Genomic DNA, 16,590 nt, shown 5'->3' with positions numbered 1-16,590 from the left:
TCCTTTAATTTGCAAGTCGAATTCCCGGGTAATGCTGAGGCTGCTAGTCTGGGGACCACATTTTGAGAATAACTGCGCTAGCAAGAGTATATTACTTTGGGAATTAATATCAATCAGAGTCTGAAATAGACTATAGAATACAGCTTGTACAACAATCACTGAGTGCTCATTTTGAACTTTGAAACTTAACCATACAGCACAAGAAGGAATTGGTTGTGGGAAATCTGGTTATATTCTGTTTCTCTATGTGGGTGATAGCTATATCAGTGTATTCACTTTATGAAAATTCACTGAACATGACTTATGCAGTTTTCAATAACGTGTGTCATAACTGAATAAAAAGTTTACCTTAAAAACTTGTTTATGACACATCAAACATTATAAAAGCCTTTATATGTTTTAATTTTACGCATTTATTATTGCCTTACGGCTGTAGTTTAAATGCTGAGTCTTCATAGCTGTTAAGAACGCCTAGGTTGGAATGGGCCCTACCACTTACACACTAGTTGTGTGACCTTGCATAAATCATGCCTCAATTTCTCTTCTGTATATTGGGCATAATAATAACACCCTCATTGTAGGCTTTTGGGGAGGATTAAAGGGCTTGATAAATATGAAGAGTCTAGAAGGAAGCCAGTAAATGCTCAATATTAACCGAAAAAGCAGGACATGTGCTACCTAGAAAAAGGATGATGATTCAGAAGAGATTGCTCCTTTAGGCTCTAATGGGCCTATGGGAAGTTAGTCTTGTTTGCAAACAATGCAGGGCCTAAGGGCATAAAGGTCAAGGTACATTATGGACTGAGTGAACAAACCGCAAATTTCCATATTCAAACCTTTTTTTTTTTTTGTCATGCAAGGCTCTCAAATGGAAGATTCTTCCTCCTTTCCTCCAAGCCAGTTCCTCTTCTTTCCAGCAAGGAGTTAAGAGTTTTTCTTAGGTGTACCAACCAATTCATTCAGAGCCACCAAGTAAATGTAGCATATTTTTCTGTGGCTTCACCTTACTGAAAGATTTAGGGAAGTGAAACATTTTTTTATGTTTAAAGCAATAATATAAAATGAGGTAGAATGAAAAATGTGTATTTTTGATTAGGATATAATCATAATCATCAAAATTTTAGTTTAGGACTACTTCCAGCTACATACTGCATACTCTGTCCTCTTACTAGAATTTCCCTGAAGAAAAATTAAGATGTACTGGCCTAATAGGGTGGGTCAAAAGTTATGTTAAAATCCTATCCCAGCAGAAAGTCAATAATGCAGAGTCTTATTGGATTTTGGGCCAGAAAAAAGGCCTGGAAGAGTGTTGTAGCCGCCAGCCCCTCAAAGACACACGGACCACCAGAAATCAGTGTGTCATAGGAACTCTCTCTATTCAGCCAACTGGGTCTGCCAGGAGTATGCAGACCCCAAATTAAGCAGCCCCGAAATGTAGAGGTACAGGGTTTTTAAGCCCTAAATCCCATTCCTCATTCTGTCTTAAACACAAAGGTCTATTTTTCTCCTATTCACTACCTGTCAACCCACAGGTCAAGTGTGCAAGCGGGGGTACAGAAGCAGAAAGCTTATTGTTAGAATGTTATGTTCCCATGGGCGATAGCCTATGTTCCCATGGGCGATAGCCAAGCAGTAATTTTCCAGCCAGCACAGAGGAGATCTCTCATAAAAGAAAAAAAAAATCATTTTTTTAAACCTGCTTGTCAGGATGGATAGTAATTCTTCTGAATTAATACTTTGACATTGCTATGATCGGAAAACTCAACTGTGATTAATGTAAAACAGATGCCATAAAACTCAGAATACATGAAGTTCCAATAACACTTTAGACATATATATTTTAATTTAATGGTACATTTTAATTGTAAATCAAACACATGGCATTTTAGTAAAACTTATATGTAATTAGTAAACATTCTGTAATGGGAAAATGATTTTTGGCAGAAAGGTCTATAAGGTATCATTCCCTCCCTTCATGATGGCTTTAAAGGAAATGGATCCCAGTAGTACGAGGTGAAGAAAGGCGGGGCGGGGGAGGGGGGTGCGGGGAATTAGGGAGAATCTTGAGTTTGATGATTTTTGAAGTCATCACTCGAGTAAAATTAGGAGATTATATTTCTTGCAATTTGAGTTTGTTTACCGAGATCCGTAATTGCTATGATTATCTTTAGGTAAAAGGCTGCTATGAGGGGAGAGATTTAATTAATGAATTTCTTTATTTATTATTTGTTTGTTTGATTATTGGTGATGATCCTAAGAAGACAAACATGAAAGCAAAGACTGAAGTTTTGGGGGGACAAAATTGACTGATCATCTATGCTTTCTAACCATTAGAGCTTTCTCACAACAAAGTACTGCCAGGTAATGATTTTTTACCATTAGAATCACTGATGTAGTGGCTAGAGATACTGTGGAAAGATTTCACTATGGGCTGAATTGTCCCACCCCAATTCATATGTTGAAGCCCCAGTCTTAGCAGACAGGGCCTATAAGGAGGTAATTAAAGTTAAATGAGATCATAAGGATGGGGCCCTGATATGATAGGATTAGGGTCCTTATGAGAGACATTAGAGAACTTACTCTCTATCACCTCCCTTCTTCCAAAGCCATGTGAGGACACAGTGAAAGATAACCCTCTGCAAGCCAGGAAGAGAGACTTTACCAGGAGCCAAAGCAGCCAGTACCTTGATCTAGGACTTCCCACCCTCCAGAACTGGTAGAAAATTAATTTCTGTGGTTTAAGCCGCCCAGTCTGTGGTATTTCGTATGGCAGCCCGAGCTAATACAGATTCCCATAAAGCCTAGATGACAGTTCCCATGCCGTTGCCATGCCCAAGACTGTTTTTGCCTTGGACTGCTTTCTAAGGAACACTACAAAACCCTCAAGTTTCTTAAATTCTTACGACTACCTGAAACCAGGAGCTCTGACTCTATACTATTTCCTTTTCCCCCTAGAAGCCTCCCCAGGAGAGCAGACAGCAGCCAGAGATCACTTTCCTTGTCGCTGTTCCTTACTAAAAAAAAAGATGAGGTAAATATGGCAAAATGTTCAGATTCGTTAAAGTTGGGTGGCAGATATGTGTTTATTCTCCATACTTCGTAAATTTGAAATATTTCATAAAATCTTTTTAAAAATAAAAATATTCAGAGTAAAGTTGGGCCATAACAATTCTAAATAACAGATTTGCCTTTCCAAATTTACCAATTCCTTGACTAAACAGACTAAATTGGCTTATTTTTGTTAGCCCTGGTGATATCTTTATTCTTCCCAGTAGAGGTCACTATGTAATGAAATATTTTGTTAGACACAAGAATACATAGTATAATCCCCCCCATGCAAAGATTTTCAATCTTAAAATCTATGAAATTCTTTCCTAGTTCACTTGCAAGTCCAGTGTGCAAAAGAGCTAAATACCAGATAGGATGGAGGCAAGAAATTAGAAAAGCTGGTTTGAAAGTCTCTGCACAAATACGAGTGTTAAAGAATAACATTCAGCTGCGTCAAAATTTGAAGATCTAATTGCCTTTATGAATGGACTCATGAACTGGGCAGCATTCCATCCAACAACTGGAAGGGCTCTCGGATGAGCTGCAAAAAATGGGAGGTTTTTCTACGCAGAAAGAAAGTGAAACTAAGAAGTTAAAAGAGTGGATTGTTTTAGGCAGGGGTAACTTCCTTCAGGGCAGGCAGGGGGTTTTCAGGAAATTCCAGATTGATTGGTTTAAAGTTCCATTCCTGGGAAAGGTGGAAACTGTAATTAAGTTAGTTATTAAGTTTTGGTTTGGTTTAGCAAAAATACCTCCATTTTGGCCTAACATTCCTCTCTCTGCTCTCCACAGAGCACCAATGTGGTACCTGTTGGGATCAAATACATGAGAATCGGGGTGCCATTCAGAGGGCCTTCGGGAAAGTAGAAGAGGCCAAGGTGGCACCCACTGAGGCATACCATAAGGCCATCATCTTGAAATTTCTACCAGGCTCAGCATGTGAGAAACTAGCTGATGATGGTCATAGTTCAAGTAGGACCTTTGCTACTTTCTCTCTCCCCTTCTCTTCCAGTGCGCCAGCCGTGAAGGGTTAAAACTTAGGGAGGAGGGAACAGAGAAACAGAGATGCCAGCCCAGTCCTCACCTCCCACCCCCACACCAGGCTTCCATTCCGAATCAGGCTTAAGCTGGGAGGAGAGAGATTTGACATTAAATCAAATTCAGAGTTTTGCTTGACTTCTGGATGGGACATTCTAGTTACTGTATTTGGCTTATGTTTGTCCATTAAAGTGACCACGGGACCTAAGAATGAAGAACAGAAAAGTCAGAGGCCTGATAATTTCCATCAAGGATCAGTGTGAAATTATCGACATTAAATAAAATTAAAAAAAAAAAAAGATTAAATTTAAAAAGTAGGCGAGTTTTCCTTAAGTCATGATTGGTACTAATTCAACATGATTGGTACCAATTTCAAATACTTAAATCCACACAGAAAGAGTTTCCATTTAAATAAGGGTTTCTCAGTCTTGGCGTTATTGCCATTTTGGGCCAGATAACTCTTTGTTGCAGGGTGTTTATAGCAGCCCTGGCCTCCGCCCACTAGATGCCTGTAGCACTCCACCCCCCCGCCCCCCCCACCCCAGCCCTGACAAAAATGTCTCTAGATACTGCCAAGGCCCCCTGCCAGGTGGGGGACAGGGGGCGGCGGGGCGGGGCGGGGGGAGGCGGGGAATGAGGTGGGGTAAGTAGGGGCTGAGAGAAATTGCCCCGAGCTGAGAAATACTGATATAAAGTAATACTTTTTTAAGTCAAAGATTTATTTCTCATTTATTAATCATCCTCTATTTGTTTTGTAAATCTAGGTAGTCATACTTTACTTTTTTTTTTTTTTTAGGTAAGATATAGCAGCCACCTGACTTTTACGGTTGTTCTCATCCTGAAACAAGTTCATAGAATTTTTGTGGAAAATTTATCTCACATTGGTCAAAATCACTGACGTTATAGGGCAGTCACAATAAATAGTCTGTTGCTTAATAGCTATATTATATTTATAATGCCTCTAATCTTATTAAATGAAAATTTAAGTAAAATCGATGCTGCCTTTTATTTTGTGAAATAGTAAATGATGATTATATTATCCCAATTTTTATTGTTATTGGACTTTCACGCTAAAATCTTACCCAGGGAAGGCCCTCTTGCAGCATCTGATGGTAGATGGAAAGTGTAGATGTAACTTTTTTTAAAACTGTTTTCCAGGAAATGTGCTGTGCTTCAGAAGCTTTGACACGATAGGCTTTGACCCGCTGCTTTGGCCACACAGATCCTTCCTTCCACATTTCTTGGCAACGAGAGAAAGAGAAGCTAATGGGGTGGCGTGAACTCTTCCACCACCTGTAAATCCAGAGGTTTGGATCTAGAAAATTCCCTTCAGCATATCAGAAGCACATGTTTTTGATTGAGAGGTAAATGATAGGGTATGTTTTCATGTTTTAAAGGAAAGTTTTAACATACTCTACCTCCCATACTTTAATTACTGCTTTATTTCTGGACGACATTTTAGTTTACTATTGTGAAAAAAAACAAAACAAAACTGAGGGATCTAAGATTTTCTTACCAGTTAACCTGTTACTGTTTCATAAATGCTGGCAGACGATATGACAATTTTGGATCAGAGACAAAAGACTTCATTACTTATGGCACAGCATGCATAATATTGTGTTGGTTCTCGCTTCCCTCCAGGTCCCACTGGGGTGTGACAGGGCAGTACAGGTGGGTGCTGTGCATGTAGTGGATTGTGTCACACCGAGGAACACTGAACTTGAGGACTCCACTGCTTTTATAAGGAGGGGTAAGTGTGCCTTCTCTTTGTCTGGCGGGAGACATTGCCTTATTCCTCAAGGTCGTTTGTTACAAGTACGCCTTCGAGAAAAGAGCTGTCAGGGGCTTGCATTCTTGGCATAACTAGCAAGGTCACGCAAGGACACTCAGAGCCCGTGGAGATTGCCACCCCCAACAATTACACGTATATACAATTTCCTGTCCGAGCTGATCTGAGGCTAGTAGGTAGAGATAAGTGAGGATACTTGATTGAAGAAGGAAATGGAAGCGAAGAGAGAAAAGCAGTTCTTTTCAGGCAGAAATGGCGTTCAATTACCAGATTCTCAGGGATAAATTTTACCTAGAGAATTGGAACAATTTAAAATCTTATTTGGATTAAGAGAAAAGCCACCAAAGGAAGCACAGATTCATTCCTCTGAAATTCATCCTAAAAAAAAATACACGAGGGAACCGAAGGAATTAAGGGAACTGCACATCCAGCACGACATACAACTGATGCTCTAAAGGACGAGCGTGAAGATGTCATCCACATCCATGCTATCATGGACCAACTCAGCTTGGGCTAAAGCTGTGATAAAAAGGTGAGAAACGATGCCCAGGAGTACCTAGTTTTGAGTCTGCAGCCTAAAACAAAAACCAGCTATTAAACTGAAAGCATAAAAAAAAGAAAAAACTTAGTTGGATTAATTTTGCTGCTAGAAAGGGTCTATCTGTCCATCTATCTATCTATTATCTATCAATTATCTATCTATCATCTATCTAATTATTTATCATCATCTATTTATCTATCATCTAGCTACCTACTTATTACCTGTCATCCATGCATCTATCCATTTAATATCATGAGTTGAAGAGATTAGCACCTTTATAAGTAGTATTATGTACTTGATAAAACAAATCTGTACTTTATTCTCAAATGCCTTATTACCTGGTAAAGACAGTAAAATGGGGAGCTCTTCAGGTGGCAGTGGGCCCTTCCAGGAGACCCTTCCTTTAGTTACGGTGCATTAGTGGCTACCTACAAAGTTACCGGTGTATCTGACATGAAGAACTATAGTTCTTAAGCCAATAAAAGTAACACAGTAAACATAAATTAGAATTCTAAGATTTTATAGCAAGAACATAAAAAAGTATAATTATCGATCTTTTCATAACACTTCTGAAATAAATGCAAGGTTTGAATGCATTCAGTAGGGCAAGAATATTATTTTTAAAGAATCAATACATAGATAGCTATAATGCTTAATAGAAAAAATTTTCAGTAGAAAGTTGCCCCAGGGGCTAAATTTGGGCAGGAATTTAGAGAATGGCTTTTGTTTCTACTCAGAATTTCTGTATTACAACATATCAAAAATTATACCAAGGAACGTTCACCAGGCCATTGACATACTAAATATAATGATGGCGACTGGAATGTTGATGAGATGACAGTTTTCCATTGCTGTGTAACAAACCATCTCCAAACTTAGTGAATTAAAAAATAAATCATTTGCTTACCTCATGATTTTGCATTTTGAATTTATAAGGAGGAGAGAGCCTGCTTCCTCTCTCTTTCTGCCCTGTGAGGACATAAACAGGAAGAGGCTTCTCACTAGGAACTGAACCGGATGGCATCTTAGTCTCGGAGTGCCAGCCTTCAAAACTGGGAGAAATTAATTTCTGTTGTTCAAGAGTACACAGCTCTATACTTCCAGCAGTCTGATGGAGTCAGAAGCCTGACCACACTGTCAGGCAACCTTGTGTGCCTGGACTCATCGTTGGGGTGGGGAGGCTGGGAGAGCCAGACCAGATGAACTAGCCAGGAGCCAAGTGGGTATTTTTTTTTAATAATTACTTTTTTGCTATTTAGAATGCCACCCCCAAACTGGGGCTTAAAACAACCACGGTTATTTCTCATGATTCCTGGTTGGTGATCACGCTGGGGATTACTCTCATTTTCATAGCCATCTGCTGGGAGAGAGTTCTAGGTGGCCTCACTCATATTTCTGGCTGATGGTCTGGCTGTTAGTTGGGGTGCCTTGGCTCTGCTCCATGTGGCCACTCCTTGTCCGTTAATTTAGACTAGGCTTTTCCAGCATGGGTGACCTCTAGGTCCCAAAAATGTGGGAACTAAAGCTGCAAGTCTCTTGTGGCCTAGGCTTTGGGACTTGCACACAGTTTCTTCTACCACATTCTTTTGGTTAAAAAAAAAAAAAGTCAGGCCTCGTGATGAGAGGTACTTCGGTATCACATCGCGAGGGGCCACAGATACAGGGTAGCATGATTCTTTTGAGGCCATTATTATAATCATCATCACAGTATTTATGTGTCAGTTGTATATTGCTGTATAACAAATCACCCCCAAACTTAGTACCAGAGTGTTTGACTGAATGTGGAAAAATGAGAAGCTGGGGTCAGTTGGTCAGTCTGGGCTGGTGGCTACTTGACAGGGTTGTACCTGATAGCCAAAATGACTCAACGTGAGAGAAGACAGCTATATACATGGAGGAGACAAAGGTTTCTATCAAGTAGCAAATCAGTAGAAGGAGACAGAGTATGGACGGCGGTGGAGAAAGTATGCAGAATCTGTTCTGAATGTGACATTTGCATGCTAGCTGGCCGTGAGATGGTCAAACAGAAAAGCCCTGCAGACTCTACAGCCGGGGGAAATGTTTAGCTGCTACACAGGATGCGCCATGAGAGTCCTTGTGTCTTCCCCAGAGGCATTTTGTCGTGATGAGACGAATGTGGAATTTATCCTCCCACTAAAAGGATGAGATCATAAACTACCCCTGCCATCATCACAATTTGGGCAGAACCCAGAAGCAGATGGCCAGACAATATGGAGGCTCTAATTAAGGAGAGAAAGCTGCAGGGCCACCAAAATAGAAGGAGACATCTTCCCTTGGTAGTAACTAAGCAGTTGCAGGCATTTTGCAGGGTGTTTTGGAGGAAAACAAAGTCTTATTTTTGTCTGGGTGTGCTATACAAGGTCCAGGTGAAATTCTACCGTTCCAAGTGCCTTTTTTTGTTGTTGTTATTGTTGGAACCATCCATTCCACATGGAACCATTTTTGGTTTTGGTTTTGAAAGACTTTGAACAACTTCTGATATTTCTGACCCAGGCAGAACTGAAGGCAATACAGATTTTCAATTTTATGCATTAATATTCTGTGGTTCATACAGAATCTCTTGCTGGTCCAAGGGCTAGTAGTATTATGACAGTCATAATACTGAACAACAGTCATTTAAAAGGAATGTTCTCTTTTTTTTAAAAGCACGTTCACATTTATAATTTTTATCTTATCTTGTCTCACCGGTGAAATGGGGTTTTCTATGGCTCACGGAACAGAACTCTAGATAGCCTGCGAAGAATCAGAAACTGTGAAAGACAAAATGGTGCCAATCCCATCAATTTCCTTTTAATAATTTGGGCATTTTGTTATTCCCTTCTCTAGTTTAAAAGTGCACTATTTTTAGCGAAAAGCAAAAACATCATAGTTGGAAGCCAAAATTTAATTAGAACCCATAAATGCTAATTTTGTTCTTCCGATCATTAAAGTCATTAATTGTAGTAGTTCCTGTATGTGTCCCCATTAACACACAAAATGAAAAGTAGTGGTGGTATCTGCTTAATTAGATTTAACATTTAAATTTGTGTGTTCAAAGGTTCTTAAGGTTTGTTCAGAGCTAACGAGTACAGCGCTTTTCGGTAGGTTGGCTCATAGGGAAAGAGAGAGAAAGGATTTGGTTTACCCCTTCTAACTCTCCACCTACATTTTCATCAGAGTCTAAAAGACAGCTCAGACTCAAAAAAAAAAAAAAAAAGGATTAAAAACCACTGCCACCCACTTTTAACGGCGACTAGAGAACTGCTGCCAATCTTTTCCATGATTACAACTATAATCCTACATTGTATTGCTTTTAGATTTTGCGAAAATGGCCGCTGACTTCCTTTGAACTCTTTGCATCTTGGTTCATCTGGAAAAAGATAGAACTTGACTCTCGTTAAAGCAATATTTTCCCTCTGAAATTTAAATCAGCCAGATCTTTCTGTTGATGATTAAACTATTAATAACACTTTGGGTTTGGGAATTGCTTTGCCCGATTTTAAGTATCACAGCCTAAAAGGCAGCATAGACCATTTCTCAGAGCTAAAGGAATTGTCCCATGACTGCCAGACACTCTTATTTCCTGGTCTGCTGCTTCCATCTTGAATGGTGGAGTGGCCCTTCTGAAGGCCGCTCATTTATAAAACAGTTACATTTATGAAGTCTCCAAAATGGGCTTCTGTGCTCACAAAGAGGAAATGGCCCTTTGGAGAATAATGGTTGATTACTTGTTCAGTGAGAGTAAAGTTTTCCATTTCCGCAAAGATTTTGTAGGCTGTTTATAAGATTTCTTTCAGTGCCTCACTGTCTGAGAACTTCCTAGGGCAATTTCAAGCCAGTTTAAGAGAAAGTCCAAGGCCCAAAAAAGGTTCACGGGAGGTGCTTTTAGAGGAATGTCCGGAGGCAGAAAATCCTCAGCAGGCGGGCAGCAGGAAGGAGGCGGTGGCTAGGGTTCTGCACCCCCAATCAAGGTCAGCATGGCACAGAATCTGCCGCCTCGCCTTCCCCTGCTCATGTTTCCTTCTTATTTTATGACTATTTCCCTTGAGCCTTATTCTCCAACCCTGAAACAGTGATAAGTAAGAAGTGGGAGAGAGGGGGAGGCTGTGATCAGGCTTAAAAAAAAAGGAAAGATGAGCCCAGATGCTGCTCTCCCACCTCCATCCTGTGCATTTCTTGGTTTAGATTATCCCTTAATACCTTGCACTCCAGCTGCGGCCTCTCCCACTGGACTGAAAAAAAAAAATCCAAATAGTGGAAAAAATGTACAGTGAAAAATACATCTTCTCTCTAGTCCAGCCCCCAACCCCAGCCTCTTTCCCAGAAGCAGTTATGTCAAAGTGAGAAACGTCCAAACCCATAGAGAATTTTTATAAGATTTACTTAAGCCAAAACTGATGACAATTGTCGGGAAGCAAGATCTAAAATGTTCTGAGAGGGACAGATTTTTGCGTTTTTTTGGGGATGCATTTGGAATTAAGGGGGGAAGGTAAGGAAGTCTCCACGGAGGTGGGAGAAAGCCAGGGGCCGGATTGACTTACAGGGTAGTTAACAAGGTCACGTCCTCTCTTGAGGGTGGTTGCCCCTTTGAGGGGTATTACTTCCAGCATTTAGATGCAGAAGAGAATGGACAGGGCTGGCTTAGAAACCTTTCACTAAGGAAGTCATAGGCCTGGGACGTGGCCGCCCACCATGACCTGCCCAGGTAGGAATTTATGATCAGATCACCCTGGAGGTTACTTTCCATGGACCCCCTGTGTCATCCACACTAGGCTATGGTGAACATCCTGTACATATATCCTTTCGCGCACATGAGAACATTTCTTTAAGGTAAATCCCTAAAAGATGAATCTCTAGGGCAAATCAAATTTTCATCTTTTAATCGATATTGTAAAATTTTCCTCCAAAGAAGTTGTAACGACGTACACACACACCATGTATGAGAAGGCCCGTTTCCTATGCAATGGCCGAATACTGTGTATTGTTTAAAACAATACTCTGCTTATGCTGGGAGAAAAAAGATTTCTACTTTTTGTTTTAATTTGCATTCCTTTTGAACGATGGTATGTTCCAGGCTCTTGAAATTCTTTTTGTTGTTGTCAACTATTTTTTCAAGGTCTTTTCTCATTTTTCTCTTGGGTTCTTTTTCTTACTGCTTTGGAAGAGCTTTTTTAAATTAAGTAAATTATTATTTGATGTTGGGATGTCATTTAAAGATAAGGAATAGAATGAGATTTTCTGTTTCAAGCTTTATCTTCTTTGGGAAGTGACTTTATAGTAAGTATTACAAGGCAATTTCTTGCTAAAATCGGAGACAACGTGAACGATATTTTTCTGAATTATAGTTAGAAAAAATCAAATTCTTAAACTAGAAAAATGTCTAATGTTTGTTATTGTTTTTCTTTTTTAAATCACCGATATTTCAAAATCAGTTTGTTTCTACAAGTAATAAATGTTCGTGAAATTACACCCATCCTAAAACAAGGCTTTTCAGCACAAATTCATTTATTTGTACAGGTCACAGTGATTTATTTGTGTGAGTTTCCGGGACTTCACCTTGGCGTCATGTCTAACACCTGCTTTCAGATATTTTTGAGACTAATTCTCTAAACGATATTTGTGCTTCAGCACAAAATGTAGATATGTGATTAATAGAAGTTTAAAAATATGTTTTTACAAATTGCTTGCTTCCCCCTTTCCTAATCTATCATCTGTGCTAAGTGGTTGTGGAGACAATTTAATGAACATCATTTACCACAGACTTTTTAGCAAAAAATAAATTTGATTCTGTAGCACCACAAATGATAGAATCTCGGAAATGAAAAGGACGGCGAAAGGCCATCTGGTTTGTCCTTCTTCATCCAGACAGGTTTGCACTTTCATTATAGCCGGGCGCAAATCTCTCCTAATTCTTAAGAGATCCTGGGAAGAAGCTCTCACCGGCTCTCTCGTTACCGCTAATGTGACACATCCATCACTTGTGGAAAATTCGTCTGAAGGACATCTAATTTCCTCAGACTGGAGTTTATTCCCATTTCCTTTAAATGAGTCTTCAGTGAGGACCATATAAAATTTCTGTTAACCAACCACTTTAGAGGAATGGGGTTGATGGAGGTGGCGGGTGTTAAGCTCCGAGAACACGGGCTGGCACAAAATAAGCTTTCCGAGTCCGTTAGCTGCCACGATAATTGTTATCATGATTATCACTGTGGTGGGAGACGTCAGGGGCTTTGTCTGGCGATAAAGGAATGTCAGGTAATCTGGGGATTAGTAGCTGTTCCCGGTGGCGGTGGATCTGGGAGTCGTATCCTGAGGCTGAATCCGGGCTCAGAGGGAGAATGAATAGTTAATGGTTGACACAGGGTGAGGGCAGGGGTGTGGAAGGACGGCCATACTTGCGCCAGCTGTTTGCCAGCCCCATGGTTATGGCTACGAGCTCTTTGAGGGCAGGGACCCCATCTTGTTAGTCTTGGGTCCCTAGTACTTAGCACAGTGCCCAGCATGGAGAGACATGTAATATGTATAGAAGACTTGGATTTGACTGTTGTAAAGATTGCTGACCAAAACACTTGTTATCATGTGAGTGTTATTTCTGTGTTCTAATATGAGATTATAATTAAAACAAAACAAAACAAAACTGTCCTTGAACATATTGCTGTGTCTCAGGTGAGCCCTCTTTTTTTCATCTATCCCATTGTCTTTGATTTGGCCGGAGATGTCACTGTGACTCTCCTCTGAAGGTGCTTCAAGTTCATCCAGGCTATTTGTGAGTCACAGAGTCCAGAATTAAACCCTGTGTCTTGTTACAACCTTGAGCATTGTGTTGAGTTCTGATATTTCACGCTCTGTGCTGATGCTTCCTGCCATCTCGCTGGCTTCATATGTATGTGAGGAATGAGAAGGTTCAAAGTCGTGTGAGGTGTCCCAGCGTTTCGGCCGGTGGAATCAAAGGCTTCCATAACATTTTCTCCCTGATGAGGGTTATTGACCGCTTTGCAAATCAAGCTCTAAAGTTCTTGCTAGGGGATTTTATAATCTGTAGCTCTTAGCAGACCGTCAGAAGAATCAGAAGGATTGAGAGATGAAACTCCAGGGCTCGTGCTCAGTTGCGGCTCCAGGATTGTCTCTTCTGTGCAGCCCTCTGCGTCACGCTGTCGAGCCCATCTGTTTACATGAGGTCAACTATGGGAAAAGGTGGAGAAAGGAGGAGAAAAACCTTTTTTTAGTTCTCTTCGAGTAGACGCCATGCTGTTCAATCCCTTTCCCACCTCCATCTTGTTTTTGTGGCCCAGATCATGCACTGTAGGATTTATTTTCTAGGGTCGGAGGTAGACGGTGAATAGAGTGGACTGGAGGAGAAAGAGGGGACTATCCCAGAGGGGCGAGGAGTTTGCATGCCACCTGGTCGACAAGGGGAAGGGGAGGAGAACTGCTTGTGTTTCGTTTCTCTTGGGTTAGATGGAATTCTAGGGCAGGTGACTTCTCCCAAGTATTTTCTCTCTGCGTCCTGACCTTTCAGAGGAGAGTTTGGGAAATGGAGTTTGATGGATGGACTGGAGAAGCCTGTGTGGGAGATGTCTATTTCCTTATGTGGCTAGATTGCTCTTCCCTTGGGGACTGCCGTCATCTGGGATGACTGGACAATCCTGTGGACCTTTTGACTGGAATGGCTGCTCCTGGGTGGTGCATTAAGCCTGGAGGGTGTGGGTATAGCAGGCTTTTGGGGATCTCTTTTTCCTTTATATATGGCTCTGGACCTTGAACATTAGCCCAGAGCAGAAGGGGTCTTGCAGACTAAATGGGCAGTGAACTGCACGTTGTGTCCCTGTGACCAGGATGGGGCCCTCTTGCTTTAGGAAGATGCGGGGTGGTATCTGAGCTAGGAAGGCAGAGGGAGCAAATGGAGGCGAGTGTCATGGAGCCCAAGGCCAGCCCATTCTCCTTGTCACTTCTTCCCCTCCGTCGTCAGGGCCGGTGTTGAGTGTAGAGAGATCAGGCCCTCCGTAGTCCTAGCTGTGCTGGGTCACAAATACGCCGGCGATATTTTTCTTAATATTTATAGCCATATCTTATTCAGGCAAGTGTCCTTGGCCTGAAGAGCAGGGAAATGTTGTTGAGATTTGCAGTTTCTCCAAAGGTGTCCTCCTTGAAACTTTTAGACAATTAAGCAAGGGTCTTTAAAGGAAAGACTGTAAGGCACATCCCTCAGCACTTCGTTAACAAAGAAAATGAAGACATTTTATTTGATGGAAAGGCAGCATAGCAAAGCAAGAGCCAGCATGGGCCTAAATGGTCAGGTGTCCAGACTCTGTAGCCAGGATGCCTGGGTTTAAATCCTGGCTTTACTAGCTGTGTGACCTTGGGCAAGCTACTTAACTTCTCTGTGCCTTGATTTCCTCTTCTGTAAGATGGAGATGCTAATAATACTGGCATTATGAGGATTAAATGAGCAAATATATGTGTAAGACTTGGCACATGGTTAAGTGCTATATAAGAATTTGTTAAATACATAAGCCTCTCTCCTCACTACCTGTTAACCTTTTCACCTTGGAGAGTTGGACTCAATTGGTGGTCTTCTCATCTGCCTCACTGGCCAGGCAGGACTGGCTATGTAACTTGTGACCTAATGCAAAATGAAAATACAGGGTTCCTTGCTCAAAAATTATTAATAATTTCAAGATGGCTACAGCAGAGCATTCAGTCAAGTCCAGGGCCCCTCTGAGCACCAGCACTTCTGTTAACTGCATAGGTCGCATACCTACGGAGCTGGCCCCGGGGTCAGACGTTAAGACTTGATTTACCCAACAGAGACTGTCCTGGTTTGAGGAATGGCAGTGGGGGACTATCTTTGATGATCTCATCCCAGAGTTCTGGCAAAGTGGTTTGCACTGAATTTTTAAAAAATATAAAGCAAGTGACGTACCTCCATCCATAGGCTATGTGAAAGGGTTCATTTGAAAAGGAGAGTATTTTGAATGGCAATGGATCCAACTTGAAGTTTTTCCAGATTTAGAAGTTTTATCCTACACTTCCTCCAATAGCTACCTGTCTCAACAGTCAGTAATGAGGTGTCAAGAAATCATGATTGTTGGGTGGCAGGCAGGTATGCCATGCTTGATGTAAAGTGGCTTCATGCAGAGAACTGAAATGACACAGATGATTCATTTACACATTTATTTTCTATCTTGCTTATTCTACCAGACTGGAATGGAGAACAATGCCAGCAATTTCATAGACATTTTGACATAAAGTAAACAAGTATTTTGATGTTGAACAATTATACAGACCACTACATGCATTTAAGTATGCTGATTGGTGCAGAAATATTGAGTTGATCAGCAAAACTACTAATACAAAATCACGTTTTCTTTTTATGGCGTTAAAATGCAGCAGATATGGGGACACTGATACAAACACCATTAAATGGGAGAGAAAGGCATTGTATTAATGGTGCGGGATGGACAGCTGAACAAACACGAGTAGGCTAAATCGTATCCTCTTTACAAAACTGAAACCAAAACATCTCGTTTGCAAATATAATGAAATAAAGCGTGTTCAGGCGGATGAATGACACTAGACGAGACTTACCACTTATGAATAAGCTTTAGCTTCTACTGAGGGTTTGTGTTAAAAGTATTTCGACATAGTAGAAGATGAAACGCGAATGCTGATGTGTGTGTGGATGGACAAGATGACGCCACTGAGACATCTTCAAAAATAAAATACTGATTGTGCTTCTTTTCCCTTGCAGCATTCAGAGTATTCATAGAGTAGTAGGAAAACTCTCTAAAACATTAAATAAAAGTGAATGATGCTTCATGCCACTATACCTGTAAATGTAATGCCACGTGTAACTTAGAAATATGAAACTGTATTACTTAATGTACATAGCAATTTTAAGAACTATTAATTTAACTTTTAATTTCTGATACTCTATATTCCTTAGGTTTTAAAAATAGGTTTAAGTGTTTTTAATCTGGGAGACGTTAGGGACTTAATAGAAACTATTAAAATCTCTACAACTTGAGGAAAAAAATAGGTTGTATATCAACCCGTTTTATAGGGGAATCTCCTATGATTATTCCCAGCAAGGCTTTTCATGTGCATTAACTACTCATCGTTTTATAGCTTCACCATAAGTTTTCATAAAATTACTTTGTGAATCTTCACAGAG

At 40.6% G+C, this 16,590-nt stretch overlaps 1 long non-coding RNA gene across 2 annotated transcripts in view; it reads left to right on the top strand.

The window, feature by feature from the left end:
* Positions 1-5,248: 5,248 nt before the first annotated feature.
* LOC120585490 (uncharacterized) overlaps positions 5,249-16,590 on the top strand; it is a 30,241-nt gene continuing 18,899 nt past the window's right edge. For both annotated transcript variants that reach the window (XR_005648349.1, XR_005648348.1), the window contains exons 1-2: positions 5,249-5,462; positions 5,728-5,836. This is a non-coding gene — a long non-coding RNA (uncharacterized LOC120585490). The remainder of the gene's footprint in view (positions 5,463-5,727; positions 5,837-16,590) is intronic.

The sequence above is a fragment of the Pteropus medius genome, unplaced genomic scaffold (assembly GCF_902729225.1).
Source record: "Pteropus medius unplaced genomic scaffold, Ma_sr-lr_union100, whole genome shotgun sequence".
Taxonomy (NCBI): domain Eukaryota; kingdom Metazoa; phylum Chordata; class Mammalia; order Chiroptera; family Pteropodidae; genus Pteropus; species Pteropus medius.
The sequence above is the reverse complement of the archived record's forward strand: the minus strand, read 5'-3'. Positions and strand labels throughout refer to the sequence as shown.